Below are 24727 nucleotides of genomic sequence, written 5' to 3'. Positions count from 1 at the left end.
CGGAGGTGCCGCGGCGCATGCGGAGCGGCGGCCGTGGGGGCGCGCTCGGTGCGGTGGAGCGGGGAGAGCGGACGGGGGCCGCCCTCAGCGGCTCCCCCGCGTCATGGGGGTCCTGCCCGTTCCGGGGCGAGGGGTGCGGCCCCCTCAGAGGCCCCTCAGAGCCCGCTGCTCTCCTCACAGCTCACCCCGCTCCTCACAGCCCACCCCACTCATACGTTTTCGGGAAATACACCCCTGTTGTCCATTACAAGTGCAAAAATTAACTTTTAGATGGAAATTAAGGCTTCCTATAGACTCCTTGGAATTTAATAGCATATTTGTCGAGGCCTCCACGGTTTCAACAACGCTGCCGTAGCTACCGTTTTCTGTTAATGCCTGCCCCGTGATGCCTCTCAAAATGTTACTTCTGTAAAGTTTAAGTGCAGAAATAAACCGTGCTTGTTTCTAAAGGGAAACTTCAATTTTAACCCCACAGGGATAATCCTGTAACTGTCCCTCAAATTTGTTGACTCATATGTGATATTCCATAACCAAAGAAAATAATAATTAGATGTTAATTAGAGATTTATTATATACATCTTCACAAGGTTAATTTTTAAGCTTGAGAAGTTCCAGAGAAATGTCCATTGGCCACTCAGTCACAGAGAATTTAATCAGATGTGACAGCTTTGTTTTGCATTGTACTGGGGAGATTTACTGTCATTTGGTGACCTACTCAGAGAATTGTGTGGGTGGTGCTCTGGAATAAACCACAGCTTTCCTGCTTGATCTTACTCCAGTAGTTTGAAATTCAGCTATAATAGACACAGTTGTTTTTCTACTTCACATCTGGATCCTTTAATACTCTTATTACATATGCAGTGAACGTTCTTAAGCATACTTTAGTGAGATGTAGAGGGCTTTTGCTTGGGACCTGGCCACATTCAGAAAATACAAGTCTAGTAAATATTTAAAGGACATGTTTTATAGAATGGAAAAAAAAGTTGCTATATCCTCTATTCCCACAAGAGAACTGGCAGACTTTCTAAGTTTTTTCTTCTAAATGTTATATGGCAAGACCATTTGTTCAATTGTTTTTCTGAAATTTCCTGACTAATCTCGTCCTGAATCTAATGAAATTTGAGAGAATTATACACAAACAAGTCATGTGGATTTTGCCAATGGTGAGGGCTGCCCTTTCTAGGTGTCTCATTCAGTAACATCTGGATCAGAGGAAGATACATTTCCAACTGGTAGCAGAGGCCCTCATTCCTAGAATACATGCCATTTTGCCGTCCTTGTCTTGATGTCTTCTTTCCAATGGAAGGATATGTATTTCTTCCCCCACATAAGTATTAATACAGCCTTTCAAAACACACTGTGAGAAGCCTGAAAAGAGAAGATACCGCGTTTCTGAGCAGTGTTTGAGAGTTGCTGTTGGGTCTTGTCTCTTCATTGAGAACTGAGCACATTTCATTCCTTCCTACAGAGCTGGCTCTGCTGTTACCTGTAGCACTAGAGGAAAGCTAAAGGAATCTTATCCCTGCATCCTCTTCCAATGCTTTTTGTCTTCTCAGCTCTGATTGTGGGCAGTTCTTGCAATTTCAGGGGAATTCAGTTGTGTAAAGAGGAAGCACAGAAGTCCTGAATATCCTATAAATCAACACAAAGGCTGCGTACAACTTGGAGCAGCTGTCATTTAAATGTTTGAGAAGTGATTTGTTCTATTGCCATAAAGAAAAAGACTTATGACTTCCTGTTTCCCAGTGATGTATTTTCATATTTTCAAATGAGATGTTTATTTTTCAACAGGAAATCACGTTGTTTATAAATTTTCATTTCACCCAGTAAAACTGAAAGCTGGTAGTTTACAGATCTGACTCAAGTAGCTAAAGCTTGGCTGGTATAAAGTTTGCCTGGTGACATAGCAAAAAAGCTGTCAGCGTAGACAGAGCTACAAGCTTCAGAAAGCTTAATATTCTTTCAGATTTATTGCAAGTCTCACACTTCAATATTTTGCCAAATTCACATCTACTGGAACCATGTACTCACCTGTAATTATAATCTGTAATTAAAATAGAAGTTATTACATACTGTTATTCTAGACAAAGACACGGAAATCTGGTTTAAGCTAACCCTAGAAATCTAGAAGTTGAATAAAATAATCTAAATTTTAAGACTGGTGATTTCTTCAGAAATATGACTCAAATTTATGGATTCTTCTATTGAATTCTGTTTCATACTTCTGTGACTTTTATTAGCAATATTCTAGACTTCATGATTGGAACCTAACTTGGCATGAAACACACATTCTAAAATTCTGGTTTTGTAATGCTTCCTGAATGTGTTGTCCAGCTGTTTTAAATTGCTATGATTACAAAAACAATTTCAAAGCCTTACCAGAGGTAAAAAGGGTCTTTTTTTTTCTTCTCTGTATCAAAATCCTAAGATTACACAGATACACAGCAAGACTACACTGTGTATATCTTCTATAATATTCTTGTCACTTAGCTTTCAACTAATTGTTGTATAAGCCTAACTCTGAGGTGTAAATTTTGCATCAGTACTTGAGTGGTGGAGTATTTTGTTGTACTGTACTGTCCCCTTCTATTTCCTCTGTTTTCTCTTTGTCTTTTTTTCCTCTTCTCTTCCTTTTTCTTTAAATCACAACAGAGAGAAGAAACTGTAACCTGTCCATGCTGTGCGGTCTGCAGATGACCATAACACAAGCCTTTGTTCTCCTATCTTTGTAATTAAAATCACATGCTGGGATTTGATTTCTATTGGACTTTAATTTGCTGAAGGGCTTTAACTTTATTCATAACAAACTGTCCTTAACAGATAAAGTATTTGATGTCAAATGCTTTTTTTTTTTTTTTTTTTTTTCTTTTCCCCTTCTGTTTTTCTTTTCCCCTTCTTCAGCACATTTTTCTTGGTGTATTGTCTGCACTGAAATAGACAAATTTGAATGAGGTTGAGGTCAGTTATTAGGTACAGTTATTGCAGAAGGATTTTCAGGTCTGTTTCATGAAAAATGTGTTTTGATTACAAATACAGCAGGACCCTCTGCAATATGTCAGATTAATGGATATCACTCAAATCTCTTTTCTTTCAGCGGTCCTGAACTGAAGTTAGAAAATTAAATTAAACCTGAAATTTCTTTAATGCTATTAAAAATTGTACCATTTTTCAACGTGTCATCTCACTATTTTCTGTTTTTATAGAAGTTATGCAGTCCTCCATAAATAGGCTTTAGCCTGGAGTAAATTAGTTGCTAGTTATTTTAAGAATATTTACATGATGTATGCTATATACTAATACCGAGTTACTGAGTCATCATTTAATTATAACCTTCTTCAGTGACATGTAGAACTGTCTGGAAACTATGTAAGTATTATATAGAAATTTTCTGCATTAAAAAGTATAATTTAGAAAGTTTCTGTATAAGAGAACATGAAAGAAGTATCACAGAAACTATATAATACTTTTTCTAAAGTACATCTTCCCAGCTAACAAAATCAGATAAAGAAAAAGGAAGCTATTAGAAATCATTGCTCCATCCCAACAAGTATTTTTTAATGTTCTCAGGTTAGTGTGCAATATAGCCTTATAGCAAGGACGATATGATGACGTTCTGTTTCTTCTAAAGGTTACAGAACCTTTTGTTCTGCTTGAAGAACTTTGCATTGGCAGTTGATATTAAAGATTATTACTTCTTTTGCATGACTTTTTGAAGTAAATCTTTCCTTCCTATATGATTTGCTTTGTGAGCAAAATATGCTTTCTGGTTGAGGGAATGAAAATAGAGAAGTTCCTATTAATTACAAAGAGAAAGACTATTACTTCAGACTCACAATATACTATATTGTCACATAGGAAAGCTGGCGGTTCTTATCATTATTTGGTGTACACAGATCTGTAACAAGACCTCTGTCAGCTAAAGCAGTTTCCTTTTCTATATGATTTCTGGAAATGTAATAAAATGGTGGAGTGCTTCTTGTGACTGCAAGTTGCAGTGCAAGAAGCATGAGTATGTTTTGCTAATGTGAACAGAAATCTTTTAGATGCCATCCAAATGGGTTCCAGAATTGCCCCACAGAGTTAGAAAGAAATCTGCTGCAGCTCACAAAGAACCTGAGCTGGGCTGGGACACGAAGAACCTGAGCAGGGCTGGGACAAGAACCTCTGTGTCAACAGTTGCCTTTGATTAAGGGACGTTATCTCCTTGAAAGCTCTTACCCATGCGCTTTGAAATACTTTTCGTTAGCAGTCCACTGGCAGCAACTGTCAGCATGTGGAAATCTGCTTCAAGTCACTGTGTTTCCATGGACTATATTACCTAGAAAAAGTCTGGTTTGGGCATCACCTCGAAATGCCAGCTGTAAGCTTACAAAAAGCTTTATTGCTGTCTGGCATTCAAAATGCAAAGTCACATTCTTGTTGGTTGAATGTGCAGGATTAATAATTTCGGTTCGCTGCATATTTTCAGAGGATCATGTTCCTCATCTTAATCAGTGTCAAGTTTCTATAGCAACTAGCATTTAAGAGTGTGAGGAGGTAACGTGTGTCGCTGTTACTGTTAGCTGTGGTGAGGTAGATGTTTCTGGTAACAGCAGGAAGATGCGTAGGGCACTGCAATGTGAGGGAGGCCTTTGGAAGAAGGTTCTGTGTGTGTACATGCACAGGAAGCTTGAAATGCTAAAGTTACTGGGAGCTTTTGTGATTTTGTAGTCTGACACATGTAGACATTTTTGTATTGATTTACATAGACTATCATGTCTTTAGGTTGCATTTTCTATTTTTCATTTTAACATCAAAGTGCTGCATACTGTGGGGGTGAATAATCACATCTGTAAACACATGGTAAATTATTAGTGGCAAAGTAATGGCACTTTGTCTAAGAAAAGTAATCCTAATTCATTTCCTCATGGTAACCGAGGATCCTTAAGACTGTAATAAACATTATAATTAGATTGTAATTCAACTGTAATTAAGGAAGATTACTTTATTTTCCATAAGAGCAGTCATGTTGATCATGCTGTTAGAGGTATGTGTGTGTATTTGTAAAAATCTGTGTTTTGTAAATATCCTTCCTGTGACCTTGTCCATCCTTTGGGCAACTCTTTTAATAGCTTTCTTTTTAAGTAATTTTATGCATCTGAAGAAAGACCTCATTGCACACCTTAGAACTAAAATAGAAAAATTTTTGCCAGATATGCATGAAATTGCATGAAATTCAAACGTTCACGACCTTCATTCTTGTCTTGTATTGCTCCACAGGTTGGAAAAATTAAACAGGATTCAGCTGGATCCACGTGGCTTCCCTCATGAGTGGAGATGAATGGAAAATTTATCCATCGTCCCTGCTTCTCCTGGGTCATGTGGACTTTGGAGGATTTGGAGCAGGAGAGAGAAGCCTGAGCAGCAAACAAGTTGGAACTGGAGCCTGCCTTGGCAGTTGCAGCAGGTAATTAAATATTATAATTTAAAATAATGTATAATTTAAAAATATTAGGGAGCAGAGATGTCACTGGCAGAGGCTGTTTCTCAGGGCCATTTTCTTGTCCTCCATGATAGCTTGCTCCAGCCCTGCCTGCTTTATCCTCATTTCCTCTCTCTCTTCTGTTGATTTAGCTAGTCCTCTTTCAGTGCAGATCGTGTTTGTATGCATGAGTGGGTGTGCAAGAAATCTGCATGCTGTTAGGTTGTTTGCCATGCCCTGTAGTTACATTCCTCTGCTCCAAGCTCACTTTGCTGTAAGGTTCCTAGGGCAGCAGTTATCATTGGGTGCACCTCCTGGAACTAGAAGTTCCAGGTAAAGGAACCGGAGCTTACCTCTGGCTGTCTGCTTTATGCTCCAAACCACAGAGCAGAGAGGTATCCCTGCATCTGCACATCTAGTTCCCATCTATGTGACTCCTGCCTGCACCCTGCCACTGGTTTTCTACAGTGCTTAATACAACCAGGTCCCAAATTTTTCTTGGCATTTTCTGTAATTGTGTTGGAAGAAGTATATCACTCAGGCTTGGGGGAATATTTAACTCTCAATAGGATTCTCTCAATAAAATAGCTTAAAGAATACATTATTTTAACATAAACTTTCTAGCTCACCATTGTCTAACTATGGAGCAAATTTCCAAATAAAGCTTGTAGCAGCGTAAGTCTGGGCATTACAAATGAGGATGGAAAGTTTGAACTCTAGTTTTAACTGGGATAGGTACAGCATAATTTTTGTGTAGATGTAACCGATTATATTTGGTCTGATCCTGTTGTCCTCACTCGTGAGAGCAGTCTGGCTCATTTCAAATACCTGCAAGCTTTACTTGTTCAGTAGAGACAGAGGAACCAATGCAAGCACATTTCAGATTTCCTTGATTCACTTGCTTTTCCAGACCTTATTTAAAATTCTCAAACATTTTTTTCCATAGTACAAATTTTAATTGCTTATGTCAGATTTTATGTTTAATGAAGTATCTGAAAATGCTGGTGTTCATAGAGATGTATCAGACTACTCCATTAGACACATGTATCACCCAAATAAAGGTGAAGATGATCCTCTTCCTGATAAGTTTTAAGTTGCTGCTAAGAGGAAAAAAGGATAATCAAATTTACACTTGTATTAAATTTGCATTTATAAGCTATAATAGGAGAAAATTTGATACAAGTGTCTAGCTGAATCTCTCAAGTTATGGTCTACTTAATTTATTTATCTTATGTAGCAATTCAGCTTTTTAATTTTATTTTGTTTTCAGTACTGGTGTCTCTAGAGGAAACATGATAAATAGAAAAAAAATATGAAGAGCATTAGGCCACTTGGTGGTGTAATATGCAAAGGAAAATGAACTTGTCTTATTAAAGTTAAGGAAATGTACGTGATAGACCATTTTTATTTGCTTATTAAAGTAGTGGTGGTTTTCTGATTACCACTAGCAGTTACTTTTTAAAAACCTTTAATTTCAAGCAGTGAGTCAAACAAGTGTGTTTGGTAGGCTAAATTCTGGTTTTAGCACAGCTCGTTCCAAAGGTGCTTGTGTTCAAGTTATTCGTGTTCTGTTTGTTGGTTTAGAAATCCCGAACTGGTTCACAGTGGGAAATGTAGCATTTAGAAATGGAGAGGACAATGGCCTGCAGCCCCCAGCATGTGACTTCAGTAAGAACCTTGCTTTTCATCTGCTACAGCCTGGGTTTCCCTCATATTCACAACAGGTGCAGCAGCTTCTTTTCAGCTCGGTGTTTATATGTGACTGAGAAGCTTGGAGAAGGTGTGGGCTGCAGTGCTTTGGGAGATACCTCAAACTGCACAGGCTGTGGCAAGGGAGCAGTGGTAATCAGTACCAGTAATGTCCTCAGCCCAGCGTGTCCTGCAAATGCATACAGCTGCAAAGGCTACGTGTGGCAAGACTGAAACACGAACGCCCTGGTGCAGGGAACACCAAAAGGGAGGGTAACGTGGGAGGATCAGTTTGCTGGGGCCCGTTTGTTTTTCTCCATACAATAAGGAGAATGAAACGCCCAGCTTTCCTTTGCCTTTCAGTTCAAACTTCTTGTAGGCAGGTGCAAAATGTTTGAGCTCAGCAGGATGCCACAGGGTCTGCAGAGCAGTGTGCACACAGACAAAAATTTATACTGTATGCACTGGTGTTCAGGTCAAGGGAGAAAATTGAGGATAAAAGCATCAGAATAATGCTACTCTGCAAATTCTAGCAGAAGTAAACAGTTTCCTTGCAGAGTGGGGCCTGCTAAGGGATGTCAGTTTTAGTCAAACTACTATTCTGAAGTGGTAATCAGAATTTTCTTTACTGGGGGAAAGAAAAAGTGAAGGAAAAAAGAGGAAGTTTCAGTTCCCTTTTGACAGAAACATCAAAATAACAGCTTGGTTTCATTTTCAGATTGAGAAAGGGAAAAAATAAAGATACTTTGACTAGCATTTGGCTTGAGTTTGATTTGGCTTTTTAGCTTACAGCCATCATATGAAGTAGAATTTAAGAACATCTTAAGCCTGGGCTGTTCAAATTGCACTGAAGACATGACTTTGTCCTTGATGGATGTACCAAAGCAAGTCTTTGAAACTTTAGGACTGAAATAAGTAGCAGGTACTTGCTAGAATTTTAAGAACAGGTGACCAGGGTGCTGAGCAAGTAGGTGCTAACCTACTGGGACATGCCTTGGGTGAGATTATCTGTATCATTACACCCTGTTCCTCTGCTGACACAGAATGTATGGTTGAAGCGAGAACTTCACCTGTGGGCGGTAAGAACGGTAAGGAGGGCTTAGTCTGTAAGACTGTATGTGGCATGCTCCTGTGCTTCAGAGGATGTCATCCGTAATGGTTGCTCTGCTGCTATTAGGCTTGCTGGTATGGGTGATGACATCCTGGATTGTGTTCTCCAGGAATGTCTTCAGCAGTCTACAGCTCTTTACATAAATCAGACCTGAAATTTATTCCACTCTCCCATAGCAAGCAAGGTGACAGACTATTGATTAATTTATGCTGTGGATATTATCTCCTAAAACTTTTGAGTGGTACTTACAACCAAAGGTGCGATGGGAATGGGAGAGGCACAATTTATAACATAATTCTATAGTTCCTGTGATATCCCCCACAATTTTTTTCTCTGAAAGCTTGGAGGATGGAAACATAAACAGAGCATCCAGTAGGGTCACTTGAACCTTTAGTTTACTGATTATATGTAACCAAAACAATGTTATTTCAATACCCAAGTATTAAGGACCCAGTGCAGGCTATCTTAAAAAAATAAAGCAGGATGTGTGTATTTCTAGGCAGTGTCTGGTCTGAACTGTGAATTGTTTGAAAGTATTTGTTCTCCTCTCATTGAAGCTTCTAGTTCTCTTGAATAAGGTCCATTCAGCTTTACAGGTTTGAGAGATGCAGTAAGAAGCTGGGTGACAGGATCAGCAATAGGATAGACCCATATTGAATTGTAGTGTAGAGACACTTGGAGACGTTGCTTCTATGCCAGCTGGTAACCGTTTCTCTTGCTTCAAGAGATTTCTCTGTTGTCTGAGTATGGCTCTTGGAGCAGTTGATGACTCTTTGCAGTTTCACTAGAGAGTTATGGTGCTCTGTAACAAGATACAGGGATATTTTTTTGTTGTTGTTGTGCTTCAGTTTTCCTTAGTGTTACAATGTAAAGAATATAGTAAAGTCTTCGTTATTTCTGTAATTTTTTAAAAATATTTTTTTATAGATTGTGCTGTGGGAATGTGAAGTAGTAATTGCTATGAATACTCCCTGACTTTTGCTGTGATTAAATTCCTTTTTTTTTTTTTTTTTTTTTAATGATGAACCCATTCCATGCAGTGGAATACAGATTAGCAGAAATGAATTGAAATGAACACTATGAGAGATTTTTCTGACTAGGCTGATTTACTCAAACTCTATACAGATTTTAGTTCTTCCAAATTCTTTAAGAATAACCAGCATGATGTGGATTCAAAGGGAATATGGATGCAGTTGATGGGGAGGAACATGTCTCCACTATACTTTTATTGTGCTTCTCTTTATTATACTGCTTTTCTAATGAAAGGGTTTGCCAACAGAACCGTACAAAATGACAAATAAATTATTTCTCTCCTTTTTTTTTTTTTTTTTTTTTTTTTTTAATCACCTTTAAATGAAAAAGTAACGAATTTGGTCCAGGGAGTGGAGAAAGGAATTCAAGTATTTTAGCATGTAACTGCTCAGATGGAGTCTGTTTGGATAGACATAAATTTTTTATGTCATTGCTTATTAATGTTGTTGTGCCAAGTGTTTATGCATGATTATCCAAGAAGAACTGGATGTGATCAATTCAAAATGGCCTTGTCAGAGTGCATGAAGAATTCACCCTGAGATATATGTGGATGTACATACTTTATGATTTATTCTGACAGGGTATTCACATTGCTGCTTTAAGTATTTCTCCCAGTCTTTCCATATGATTTGATCACAGTGCTTTATTCTATTAATTTAAAACATGAAAACAACAACACTTCTTGCTGGACTTTTATATATCCTATTGAATGAAATTGATCATACCAGTGATCTACCTGGATCTGTCACCAACAGATACTTAGGAGATCTGCCCCTGGTTGCAGCGATTTCCTTCTATTTCCTTTTAACAGAAAGTGAACTGAATTACAGCGTGCTATAGGCTTGGGGGAGAGATAGATTCTGACCTTGGGGCTACACTTTTTATGCAGGTTTCTGTAAGCCCTTCTTTCCCTTCTCTGGTCTTCATGCCTCCAAAGAAAACTACTAATTCTAAAAATTGCTTAACAGGTTTATGAAATTTTGCATAGAGTTGCATTAGGCAACTTAAATGCGCAGTGGCATGGTTATTCCCTGATGTTACATCCTGATGTTGAACATCTATTTCTCTGAAGGACATTGTCTTACACACCGAGAAAGGAATAATCCAATATTATTTGAAGTTTTAAGCTCATGTTTATGTTTTTGTTTTGTTTTGTTTTTCATTGTCTTATGACAGGTGGTTCCAGGGATTATTGGACTAGAAGGTAGTTTTTTAATCAATGGTTTACATTTTCTGTTCTTCATTTCACTCACATGCCCTTGTTTTTCCATACACCAAAGCATGAATTTCAGTCACAACTACCCTCATGCCAAATAACTGTATCTTGGAAAAACAAAATTGTCACTGAAATTGTCTGTGTTTAACCTTACAACAAGTTAGCCAATAACTTTGCCCCAAACCCATAGTATTTTTTATAGTTTGTTTGTTTGAAAGAAACACCTTCTTATCTTGTTGATGCAGGGTAAAAATTGGAAATGTGTATTTCAGAGACAAAATTAATTTAGATTTATTTTTTAAAGTACTATGATTATTCTAGTGGAAATTGTGGCATTTTCGATGCTTTGAGTTGCTTTTTTTTTCTCTTAAAATTTGTCCTTATTGAAATATCTTTATTAAAATATCTGAAAGTTAGACATGTTTCTTAATGTAATTCCCTATCTCAAGCTACTCCTAAGTGCTGTTTAGCCAAAGACACGCATAGGAAGCAGTAGAGGAAGAAGTTTTAACCATACAGTAGATGGCATTTTCAGAGTCCTTGTAGGGCTGGTTATATTGCTGGAAATGTTTATTTGAGATAATCTATCAGAGGGTGCTGCAAAAGTTTTTCTGCTTTTTATAGAATCTATTTCTGATTTTGCTGGTAGACGCTACATAAAAAGACAATACAACTTCAGAAAAATAATTTAACATTCTTCCTTGATTTCATTTGAGGTATAGATGTAGGTCATACTTCTTCAAGTGAAACCTTATATTTATTGTTACCTGCCAGAATTCTTGCTTTATAGTATAGAGCAACACTTCACAGTTGCCAAATTTCACTGGAGATGAAGTGATAATCTCTGGCTATAAGTTGTAAATTGCTTTGGGATAAAAGGTACTGCATAAATGTAAATTGTTACCTTATTAAATGCAAGTGTCACATAACATGGTTTTCAAAATACTAATGAGTATTTTCTCTACAAGTCTGATGCCTTTTTAAAGATGAAATAGCACTGGATTTATTTTATCAGCCTAAGAAGTTCTTATCAAACGCATTGTGATTATTATTGATATAAACAAACATTTGGAAGTATTATGAAATAAAATAAGATGAAGTTTTTATTAGTCTTAATGTTTTGATTACCAATCAGATTGCTTATTTTTATGATTAAATTAAATGTTTTATGATAATACTTATTAAAATACTTTTTAGGGAGTCTTGTATCTGCTTTTAACAACACAAGTCAAAATGTCATAGAGGCTATTCTGGATGTGCGTAATGATTAAAGATGTTAACATCAAAAACACTGAATGGGAAGATTGTTTGGGGGATTTTTAACTGAAGTACTGATGAATACTGTTTTATGATTTTTCTATATAATTTCTGTTACTTCAGTTACTTCTCCCCATTCATATGCTTGGCTTTTAATAGGAGGAACAAAAATCAATGAGACTATGACTTCAATGAATGGTTTCACTGGTAGCTTGCAAGATTGTAAAATTCAAACCAGTCCAATTGTTGTTGTTACGAAGTGTTTAGTCAGTTCTGCCTGACTAAATCTAATGCTCATCTGAGCAACCATAAGAATATGAATACATTTTTCATACCAGCTACTGAAATTTAACAGGTAATATGCTTTAAAATGATTTTGCTTCACAAACTTACTTTATTGAAGGAAGAAATGGAGAAAAATAGGAAGTATTTAAGTAAAATTGCTTAGGAAAAAGGTTCATAGCTGTAGAGCAAATGGGGAAAACTCCCACATAATTGGGAATTGTCAAGTTCTGTTATACCCATGAGAAAACCAGAAAGCCAAGTTTGATGAGAAAAAATAAAACTAAGTGGGAAAAAAAATATATGAAGGCTTAAATAACGATGTAAGATATTCCCATAGCATGTAAAATTTTGTTGTTATTGGACACTGAACTTGTCCACCATCATTTCCTTTTGTGCTGAACTACGTTTCATTCATGATATATAGTCATATATTTTTAGGAATACTGAATGGTAGGCTCTCTTGTCTATAAATGAAGAGAGTTTTATGCATGTACATTTTAGCAAGTCTAATTTCACTTTCAGAGCATGTTTACATCAGGTAAACACTGTCATTCTGTGTTCTGATTGTATTCATTATTATTCTGACATAATTCATGTTGTAAAACATGGGAAGAGACTAATGCTAACATAGCAATAAGTAATACGGTAAAAAATGAAACTAAATTTTCCAGATGTATTGCTAAGCTGACCTCATGACCAAAAAGAATCAGAAATCAGATGTTATTTTTTGTCTTCTTTTGCTGAAAATATTAATTTATTTTTTATTGTTGCTCAACACGTGATCACGAAAGACTTATGCACTCTTGTAACAATAACTATGAACAGACTGTAATATCCTGCTTTGTGAAATGATAATACCGGCTAAAAACTGAAGGAGGTGCAGTAGAATAGCTTTATTCTAAAATGGTTGTTTTTAAATTATTTTCTGCTTTTGTTACCATTTCCCACTTAGGAAAATAGTGTGTTCAGGAGAGCTACAGAAAGAGGTGCCAGGTATATAAATCACCATTTTTATTCTGTTCTTTAGATATCTAAAGGTCTTTAAAAGTAACATGGAGATATTCTACAGCTGCTTGCTGATGGCTGACTCAGCAGTGCCTCACACTCCTACCTGCCTGCAGGTGTCATGGTGTATTCTACTGATGTGATTAAAAGAAGTGTTATTTTGTGAAAAAAAAAAAAAAAAAAAAAAAAAAGAAGGCATAGAGGGAATCTGAATAAGTATTAAGGATGAAGATACCATGAAGAGAACAGCTTTCTCAAAAGGGAAACATTATTTACCCTAGGCTCTCATGGTCCTGTCAATGTCAGTCTGGTGTTAAGGCATTTCACAAAAACATAGCATTTCTTTAGCACAATGGTTTATTTAGAAGCCTCCCCAGGCTATTCCAGACTTTCATTAGAATTGTATCATTCTATCATGGATGCTTATTTATACCCTTTCACAGCCTGATTAAAAGAAAAACAAAACAGAGCATTTGTTTTTCTAAGGTAAACCAAATGATAGTGCTGGGGAAATGATAGTATTCTGGGGAAATTATTGTTTTACACAGCTGAATAGTTAACTTGATTGTCCTTCAAGTGCATTTCATTTTGTAGTGGAGGATTTGCATGGGCTATACTTGGCTAGAGACAACACCTTGTGCTTAATTCTTTGGCAGCAATTCACCATCAGAGGTCTGCACGTTTTGCTCTATAAACCAGTGTCTGGTGCCGTTCTACTTACAACCAAAGGAAGAAGTGTATGGCTTAGCTGGGCTGGTGTGTGCTGGTGTCAGCTGAACTGGGGAGTAAGGGTGGAGGTGTGATGACTCCTCTTAGCCAACACACAGTTATTCAAATAATAATCTTTTCAGTCAAATGCACAAGTCTTCCCACCTTGAAATAAGTCAGACTTCTGACAGGCTCTGTTGATAGATTTCAAGCCTCTTTATATTAGGCACAGACTGTAATAAGCACTGGACATAAGCATTACATTATTTTCCTTGTCCTAAAGGACATTATTCTGTAAATGTAAACTTCTTCAAGGCATTTTGCAGCCAGGACTTCTGCTTTTGTAATATGACTGCTCTGGCTGCCACTGAAGAGAACTAAGATCAAGATTTCCAAAGGTTAAAAGTACTTGAATTCTCACATCAGTCTTGGCAGTTGAGGATTTCACAGTCCACACTGGCATGTTCTATGGATGAGGTGTTTATGATAATTGCCAAATAGCCAGAGAGAAGAGCAAAATAGACAGGACTGCTGTTTCTTACCAGGAATGCTATAGTTAGAAACAGTTAAATGCTGCCTCCCTGTAAGAGTTTAGCTTAGCCTACAATGCAGAAAAGACATTTTCAAGTTATTTGTTAGCACAACTGAAGTATTTTAGCCCAGATTTATTCAAAACTTGGTTTTATTCTAGAAATCAAGTTACTCTAGGATTACTTCTGTGCAAACAACAGAAGAATTTGGCTTCTCTGTTGGCTTTCTTTATAAATAATTCTGAGTTCTTTTCCATAGCCTTCATTTTACACTGACTGATGCAAAACTTCAGCTACTGAAAGTTCACAAGTAAAAAAGAACATGTATTTTGTATCAGCTGTGAAAATCTGCTGTTGAGTGACACCTCTGCAATCAGTAGGTCAACAGAGCAGAATCAAGCTTATTGTTTCCTTCACAAGGAAGGCCAAAACTGAAGAGCCGCAGCCCCACTTCTGAATGATTTGTACTGTTCACTACTACATCCATCTGCATAAATATGCTTCCTTACAGAATTTAGATGAATAGAAATGCCTTCTTTTTGGCTTTATTAATGCCATTTATTTTTAATAGAGGGGAAAATTGAAATAAGTTCTTTATGTGAAGCCTGTTGAGGAAAGGATTCTGGGGAAAAAAAAACTTAAAAGTTAATTTTTTTTTTTATCTTGAAATCTTGTGCTTAGTAAGTGTTTAAAAATTTCTGGCAGTCCTGTTAGTAAAAATAATTATTCACAGCCTTCTGGGTGTTGTGGATCTTTTCATTTTATATGTTCAAAAGAAAGGGGGATTCTTCCGAATCCTCAAATGTACAAAAGTACATTAATTTCATTTTCATCACATTTCTTCAGTGCATTAGATTTGCAAGGATTTTTAACCCAGAGATTTAGCAGTAGTGTGGGAAGACAAGACAAGCTTTTTTTTTTTTTTTTTTTTTTTTTTTTTTTTTCAGGAGGGCGTTTTGGGTCATTTTAGATGAAAGCAACTTTGGTTCATGCTATTATGTTGGTTTCCTGGTTACAGTTCAGTTTTGATTCCCCCTCTAGAGAACACACGAAAGGGAAACATGTTGGCAACTCTATTGGACTTCTGGGTTGTTGGGTTTCTTTTTAATTTTAGCATGTATTCTAGTTAATACTTTTGAATAGTGTCAGCCTTACTTCTCAGGTTAGTCCCACTGATCATCTTTTGGGGGGAAGTGTATTTATTAGATGGGAACTGCTTACGTAGAACTCATCAGTGTGAGCAGAAGTGGTGGATCTTCCTTCTTTGATCAGGGGAGTCTGGTTCCTTAAGAGCACAGAAGACTTGTACAATGTAACTAAATACAAGATAACACCACAGTTTACAAAAACAGTTCCGTACACTCCAACTGCACAATACAGAGGCTGTAAAGATGCCCACCAGGGATTCTTCTTATGCAGCCATTTTGTAGAGCTCCATGTAGAGTATGGCCACAGGAGGGAAACTTGGGTAGTGTTTGCATGGTAGGGGGATCTCTGGGTAGTTCCACTACTGTTGCACAGTCCCCAAAATATCTGAATTGTTTGAGTGAGCACATTATACCTTTTGGATAAAAGAATTTTCCTGAAAAGAAATGCTGAAGTGACCTCTCAGTGTGAATTCTGTGTCACACCTACTACAGGTGCAACGACAAATCCCACTACTCTTTTCTAATAAATGATCTCAGTGTATTAGATCACACACATTGCTGGCCATTTCCATGGGTGTTTTGGAAGAACACCCTCCAAAACAGAGGTGTTGGAAGTTCTGGTGTCCATAGCTAATTTGGTCACATTCTTTCTTCCCTATTTATTTTTAGCCCAATGTAGATTTATGTTTCGCTGTCCTTTGCTAATCACCCAAACACTTGCAGAATGTTTTACGATGGGTCTCTTTCTCTGGAAGTGACCAGTACACTGGGTATTCCTGGTGACAACTGGTACTGCGTAAATGCAGCATATTAATAGCATAAGAGCTTTATTACTTGTTATTTAGAGATTTACAGGTTGCTTCTGTTAAGAGAAGATATATATTTTGTTTCTTTTAATGTGAAAAGATACGTAAAAGTGTACCATATTCACACAGAGTGGATAGTCCTGTTTATCTAAACATGGTTGGGATTAAATAGCAGCAAATAGTTTCTTGAATTATGGTTCTGAGTCCTTTGGTTTAGAAAGTATTCTTGCTCCCTTGCTTTCTCTTTCAGCTTTCTCTCATCTCTTACCATGCTTTTCTTTCTGTGCTATTGACTTCCCCGCTGCCTACATTTTATTTTATTTTTTTTTTCCTCTGTTCCTCTGTCTGCCTCAGGTTGTTTTTAGTGTTCAGTATTCAGTTGCATGTGACTCCACCAAAAATCCCCAGGTAGATTTTAGGAAAACCTCAGTCTACCTGGCCCAACCTCTAGAACTTCAGCCAGGGTTGCGGAACTGTGTTGGGAATGGTGGCATCCTTGTTCAGCTGTTACCGTGAAAAAATGGACTTCAAGCTGTTCTCTTAATGGCATGTGGCTGCTGTACCTGCTACCCTGAGGGGAATTTATAAGTCTACCTGTAGGTCAAAACCCCATTCCTGGGAGGATGCCTGATCTTCAGTATATCATTTTAGCTGTTAAGCTTGAATGGATGCCCCTTTCACGCATCTAATGAGGTTGTGAGGACAACAGGAATACTTTCCTGTGCAGCATGTACCACTTGGAATGTTACTGCTGTGCTACCTCTTCACTCGTTTTGTTGGAACATGTTATTAAGCATTTAGGTCAGCACTGATTTTCCAGTAATATTGCATAGAATTAGGACTTGGATATAAATGTAACGATATCTGATATGACTTCAGATCTGATATTATAGGAACTGTTGCTTTTATGTGGAGCTGAAGTTCTGTATTTCATTGTCTTTGTTCCAGAATCAGATACGCATTTGCTTAACAGTAGGGAGGATCTATGTCTGTATTCATTCATGGAGAAAACCACCACCATCTAGAAGGAACAGTCTCTTACACTTGTGATTTTCAGACTGATTTAGCAGCTCGGTGGGTTTCACATTTATATGACAACTGATGCTGCTTTTTTATGGATTTTGGATTCTCATTTTTGATTTTGACTGACATTAGAATCTAACACACTAAAAGGCTGCCTGTCTGATGTGTACTCTGGTTGTGTTGCTACAGAGCTCAGGGTCTCATTGTGCTAGATACTATAGCTGCCTACAGAAAGATGGTCTTTACCCAAAATAGCTTGCTATCTAAATACAAACCAGAATGGAGCTACAGCTTTTTATATTTTGGTGAGGTTATGGCTCAGAATATTTTCCTATATTTTTACCTAATCATATTTTCACTGACTCAAAACTCATGTTACATCAACTTCCGTTAAGGCTTTTAAGATCTTGGGAAACTTTCCATCTCATAATTTTATTTGTTCATAGATTTGTACTTATGTGATTTATGAAGTACCTGGGTTGAAAATAAACGAAACCCAAAGAATAAACATATGGTGTATAAGAAAATTCCTTTACCTTGTTTTGATCTTGGGGGACGTGAGGTCCTTCAGTGGTGTGACAGAAGCCATAATGCTGCCCGGGGTTGCTGCTGTGTTTATGTGCAGTAAGGAGAAGCTTTCAGTGACCACTGCTTCACTGTGACTGTTGCTGTGCTCAACAGGTCTGGTAATCCTGAGAAGCCTGCAATACGTTCATTTTGTGTTTGTACAGCTTAAAGAGAGGAGGGTGATGGGACAGAATACTGTTGAAATAGATGGTATCAGAGAATAGACTGCTGCCATAACAGCCTTTTCCTGTAGCTTTACATAAAACAACAACAAAATTGCTAGGACTGGGCCATAGATCTGATGATGTTAGAGTCTTTTCCACCCAGTGAAAGTGTCTAGAGATGATTTATGGGGTGGGGGAAGGAAATGTAATAGCATTTTATTAACACTGGTTATTTTATTTTAGAATGATGAATGTCAATGTTTCTTTAAGTGTGATTCTTCTGATGTAACTTGAATGTTTATTTTAATTGTTTAATTATTTTAGGCTTTTTGTTGAAGTTTCTTCTCTCTCTCCATTGCTAATAAGTTCTGCTTTTATCCTCAGTGTTATACAGTTCAAGGTGAAGTACTCATTGAAAAGTTATTTGACATACTGAAAGAATGAAAGTCTAGTGAGATACGAAGGTATATATATATATATATATATATATATATATATATATATATAAATAAAATGATAGGACAGATATGTAATGATAGGACTGCATTGCAGTTGAGATGTACAACATAGTGGGTGATTTAATTTATATGAAAGGTAAATATGCTGTAGAAAGTTCTCATTTATACCTTTACTATCATATAAGCTAGTATTAAATGCTCAGTATAAAAAGAGTAATTTTGACTAAATAAGTGGAAACTGCGTGTAGTCAGTAATTGCTATTCTCATCATAGCAGCAAAGCAAAAATATGTAGTATTACTATGGGGATGCTATTTTGGATGTAAGAATGTTGTGTTTCAAGGCTAGTGGAAAGTATGATTAATGCTTTAGAAATGAAGTATTTTGGATGTTTCTGTGTGTGGAGTTACTGCCATGCCACTATCAAGAGTTAGTCCTGTGTTGTAGATGAGCTTGAGCCTCATGTTTCCTTGTCAGAGATGTTTAAAGGTCATGTCCCTTTTAGGAGTTTTATTTCTAAAAGTAATGGAGCAGAAATAGTTCCTCTTTGAAATCTTTTTAACTGTCAAATGCTGAATGCAAATTCAGTTGGGCTTTGTAGCAGTTCTGTTTTTGTCTGACGCAGTTTGTGCTGGGTCCTTGCCTGTTTGCTTCACACTGCTCCTTCCAGTTCCTTGTTTACCACTGCTAGCACAGCTACTTGCAAGCAGGCAGCTGCTTCCAGAGAATAAGTTGCAGTTTGAAATGATGGCTTTGTATAAAGTGAGCTAGTTGTTGCATTTGTTCTCTTTGGTCATGTGATAGTGGAATATCATTTGAACTACATTGATCGTATAAGTTGTGTTTCTGGGAAAATGATGATGGAATCCTTGAATGACATTGAGCCTTCTATCCAAAAGGAAGACTCACTCTTTGCATGGGTTTGTCCTGGAAGGCTGACAGTAAGCAAGGAGCTGATAAAGTCAGAATGAAGTGATGCTGAGATGTAAGATTTGCAACCCAAAAGCAGAAGGTAGAAAAAGAAAAATCATGATACTGTCACGATCAGAAATGGGATGAAAGAAGTGGTTAACTTGGGGGTTTTATCAGGGAAAGCAAGAACAGAAGTACCTGGATTCATGTTCAAGATGATCAAGTTTCAATGATGAAATCAGAAAGCTTTCTGAGGTCAGGAATAGAAGATCAACAGCGAAGGAGTTTGGAATGGCAGCAAGACCAAGCTTGTTAACTGCTTGGGATGAGGTGGTGCAGGCAAATAGCTTGTTTACTCCTTGTTCTTAGTCAGTTCTTCTCTGAAATGCTGTTGTGAATTATCTGTAAATTTGTCATCTATGTGGGCTGTTTGGAGAGCTTGCGGTGATATTTCACAGTGATATCTCTACATTTTTAATCAATTTAAAAAACCTTATTTAATTCATATGCTGAAAATGAAGCAGGTATCAATTGGAAAGATGTTTCTTGAAAAAAGCCAAGGCATTCAGGAAAGTAGATGAGAATAGTGGTGTATAGGAATATATTATTTCCTCTGAACAGTATGTTGGAATTCTCTACTGCAGCAAAGTAGTTCAAAGTCACGGTTTATATATTCAATTGTTTGCAATGCAAATTGGAAACCAGCCTTGTCATTTTTCACTCGTGTTCCACTCCACAGCCTGGAATCCAGGAGAGCTTTGGAAACCCATAGCTGACATTGTAATGGTGTATGGCTTTACCACAGTGTGAATTCCTTTTAATGTCAGTTTCTCTATGGGGGATTAGCCACCACAGATGTCACAGATCCTGGGAATATCTTCCATGATAAAAAAAGGAAAGCTGGTATCTCAACTGTCATTTAATAATCTACAGACTTGTTAATTTATGTGTTTTATGACATTTGATACCTGCAGATACAGTAAACCTGGTCTTCAAATGCTTGCTAGTTTGATTGCAAAATGTGTATTAATTTATATTCTTTTAGAACAGTTAGATTATAAAATTTTGTGTTGTCATTGCTTTGGCTTTTTTTAAGATATGAGTGGCTAAATTAAGAGTGCTGACCTTTGCAATACATAGGCTTTAAAGCAAGCCTCTCTGACTAATCACTTCTCCCCACACCCTTTTTTTTTTTTTTTTTCCTCATCCACATGTAATGTTAGTCTAAAATGCTTATTAAGGTCAAAACAAGTTTATGCCAGTTAAAAACAGACATATGGAAAGTTCCAGCGCTGAGCTCCAAAAGGTATGAGGGAGGAATTTATAGCCTTGCAATGCTCCCAGTGCTTCTCTTTAATTAACTACTCTAAGCATCCTAAAATTCTCAACAACAATCTGCCTGACAACCGAGAACCCTCTAAATCTGTATTTAGTAGTAATCACTCTGCCCCAACAGTACTCCAGATAGATGTGTGTATCAGGTGTTTTGTGACCTCCCAGCAAACTGTTACGCTTCTTCGTTCTGCACTGTAAATGTGAAAAATAAGGCAATTCTTTTGTTTTACTCTTACTTAAAAACAGCGGTATGATTCTTAAATTAAGCTTTACTAACTTTGCTTGTAAAAACATGTTTATCTCTTTGTTTTAAAGAAATAGCCAAAAAGACAGCATTCCACAATGTTTTTAAGCATGTAACCATTGTTCTATTTATACAGTTTTCTTTTCATTTGCTTCAGCTGAGGGACACTTAGCTGTCCTCTGGAGGAAAGAAAAGAGACTAACAAGTTTGTCAGTATTTACTCTTTTGGAAAAGTAGGTCCTCAAGATCTGTATGCTAGTGGTGATCTAAAAACAAAAAAAAAGGATACTACTATTCCTTGCCCATGCAACAGAAGAGCTATCATCTCAGCAGTTCTTGTAGCCACAGAATGAGGCAGGGAGCCCATGCTTATTAGGTTACCTGCTACCTGTTAGAACCCTAAGGTTGTCTGAGTTACTGCTATCCAGGGTACTCCATCCTGTAAGTATGTCCACCCATATTTGTTCATAGATATAAGAACTCACATTTCGCTTTCTTTGCATCTATTTTTTAATTGGCTATGCATGAATTGTTCATGGTATGGTTAAATTCTCCTCCACTTGTTATCAGCAAACTTTATCAATATTTATATACTTTTCTTCTTTGTCACTGTTGAAAACATGAAATACTATTGACCACAGATTCCTCTTTTCTTAATAATCATTCATTTTTAATTCATTGTTTGCTTTTTTTTTTTTTTTTTTTTTTTTTTACTAAATATTAATTAAAATCAAGAACAGGTGTTCATCAAAGATCTTTCAATGCAATTTATTATATTTGTACCTCCCGCCTTCATCAACAAAACTTGTCATTTCATAAAATAAGAAGATGAAATAAATCTGTTGTAATCTTTATGCTTTTTTTCCAAGCTGCAATACAATTAGGAGATATGTATTCCCTGTAAACATTTAGAAATTTGCCTTTTTATGTTCCTAGAATTCTGCTGAAGACTCTCGTGTAATAACTATATAAATGTGGTAATATTTATACATTAGGTTACATACCATACATAACATATGTTATGGTAATAACATAGTGTTGTGCAGTTGTCATTTATTTTTATAATGACTAGTGCACACAGACTTTGGTGTAGCATGGTATGGTTATGTCCAAATAGGCTGGCCTGGGTCCTTAACGATATCACAGAACTTAGGGGAAGCTGTAGCATCTGCTGGCATTCAGGGTAAATATTTTTGTGGTTAATTTATACTCATCTTTGTGCTGGTAGATTCTCCATTTTCAAACTAGCAATTTTACAGCTATGTTGAATATGTTTCCAGAGATCATATTAAAGATGTGTCTGTAGGGTGTAAGGTTTTGAGGAAAGGCTATGGAAAAGTACAGAGAATTGAAGCTCCTGAAAGTTGAAATCCTAATGTATGGTTCCTACAGTGATGCTCTGATTCCATGAAATAATGTTACTGTCTTTGGTGTCAGGTTTCAATTTTTCACTGCCAGAGGTTGATCAAACCTCTCTTGTGGAAAAAATACCTGGAAAAAATATGGAGGTTTAGGTGTGTTGCCTTTCCATTTCACTGGGTGAGCCAATGGTTTTGTTTAAAGAAAGGGGTAATAAAACAGTGTCTGAGTTATATTCTACAGTGCTTTAAAATCTTTGTCGTATTAGCCTGTCCTTATTTTCTTTTGAAGTTAAGTTGCCAGTCATCCCTTCCCCCCCCCTTTTTTTTTTATCTCTGTCCTTGACCCTAGTGTTAGACCTTTGAACCTCTCGTATATGTTATCTTTTTTTGACACTGGTCAGAAAGGGACAGCCTCTGATGAGGATGTTTCATTGTTTTGCAAAATACCATATTTAAGAGAGGATTTCTGCAGCTACAAAGGGCAGCTAGACATCTGACTGAAAATCAGTGCTAACTGAATACTTCACTCCCTTTGTACCTTTGAAAATCTCACTGTATAATAATATTTCCCTCTGGAGTTGTCTGAATGAGAAAGATAACAGATGTCTGTGTATCATGATTGCTTACCCAAGACATTGCTGTGTAAACCTAGTAAGTGGGGATCAAGATACTTTGTGATATGCTCTACCATGTCAAAACAGCGGCTAAATCTTTTCACTGAAGTGGTGATTAGGAAATTTATATTTAATCCAAATAGTCCCTAAGTGCCACTACAAAGAAGTAAGAATTAATGGCATTATTTTGGTGACATACATTGTATGCAGTACAAGTTAGAATAACGTGCGCTGTGTAAAGATTCTCAGTATCAGCTTTATTAATTCAGGGAGAAAGTTTGAAAATTCTGGTGTATTAGCATGCTAAATGCATTTCTGAATTTCTGAAGTTCCATATTTTTGACTTACAAAGTGAGTCTACCAAGGGCAATGTTAATAGGGTATTTTTAGCTATTTTTCAAACTTGTATGTTTATACAATCACTTTTTTTTTTTCTTAGTTTAACAAATATGTAGGACAAGTTCAGTAAGACAATAAGTAGTGTCTAAGTAAACTGGAAAATATTGACTGGATGTATGAACAAAAATTTCCTAAATTGCCCCCGTGTCCCAGTCCCAGTGACCCTCTAAGAAACATTTACACCTGTGAATACCTATATCACTTAGAAAAGCGAGATTTAGCCTGCATCAACACATCAAAGTTGTGGTGCCTTTGTAGCCCAGATATGTACACTCGAGTTAGCTTTAATCTTCAGTAACAGTAGTAGCAAAGATGCCATGTGAAGGGCTCCAGCATGGAGCAGCAGCCAAAGTAAGTGTCCATTAAATGGATTATATTTCATTTTGCAGTCAACAATACAGTTAGTGCCAGGTGACTTTAGTAATGTTTTTAATTGGGCCTGTTAGATTAACTCTAGCAAAAGCCAGTGTAATTCTGCTGTCATCTTTACTGTGCATGCCTGTCATTTGACTCAAGTCACTGCAGTGCTAGTGAAAATTGTATTTCAGACCTGTCAGATGAGAGAGACATGCTGTGATGTGACGTGATCACCGGTGACATACTTGTGGCTCAATCCTGACAAAGGAGAAGCTCACTGGTTTCACAAAATATATAAGAATAAACTTTATTTTAGCTGTGAGAGTCACGACAGAGTATAAAACAGAAAAAGAAAGACACCCGTACCTGGTTCCTAAGGTAGCCCTGAACTACAGATTGCTAGGGGCTGGGAGATTTTAGCAGACTGAAGAATCACTGTATGATTGCTTTGTCTTTATGCTGTTCCCTATGCATCTGCTGTTGACCTCTCTCAGAGATTATGTGGATTTGGCTTAAATCAGTACCACTGTTTCTTTATTCTTCCTTATACCAGTGCTTTCATGGCTCTGTGTCATGCTGCCACAACCATATAGCACTTAGCCTACAGAGCTCTCTGGATCCCTTTTTGTCCCAAACGGAGCACCCCAAACAGGGTAGAAATTGGGCAGGATTTTGAGCCTCGGCTCATTAGTGTTGAGACAATTGCAGATGTTTTGCTGCAAGGTGCTATGTAGGAGCAATCTGCTATCATAGATCATAGTTTTCAGAGCTGTAAAAAGGGTTGTAGAGAAAATAACATCAAAGTGAGGACTCTAGATTTAACATTTTAACTAACTTCACAGTTATTCTGTTCATGGAGGACAACTGAAAAGGCTCCCACAGTCTCTCCAGTGATATGTACTACAGTGGTGAAGCCTGGGCACCATGAATGATCTTCTGCAGCTTAAGAGCATCTTTCTGAAATGTGCTGATTATTCTGGTTTGGTATGCCATAGTACACCTGCCTCAGTACCCTGTGCCTGCCTTCCAAACTTAGCAAGGCCGCG

At 37.1% G+C, this 24727-nt stretch overlaps 1 protein-coding gene across 1 annotated transcript in view; it reads left to right on the top strand.

Annotated features, from left to right (window-relative positions):
• Positions 1 to 8139: 8139 nt before the first annotated feature.
• Positions 8140 to 24727, top strand: part of NKD1 (NKD inhibitor of WNT signaling pathway 1) — a 276856-nt gene continuing 260268 nt past the window's right edge. The window contains exon 1 of the mRNA XM_084533966.1: positions 8140 to 8238. The gene's annotated coding sequence lies outside the window, so the exon portion shown is untranslated. The remainder of the gene's footprint in view (positions 8239 to 24727) is intronic.

Source organism: Aythya ferina (genome assembly GCF_964211825.1).
Source record: "Aythya ferina genome assembly, chromosome: 12".
Lineage (NCBI taxonomy): Eukaryota > Metazoa > Chordata > Aves > Anseriformes > Anatidae > Aythya > Aythya ferina.
Note: the sequence above shows the minus strand (reverse complement) of the source record. Positions and strands in the feature narration are given on the sequence as shown.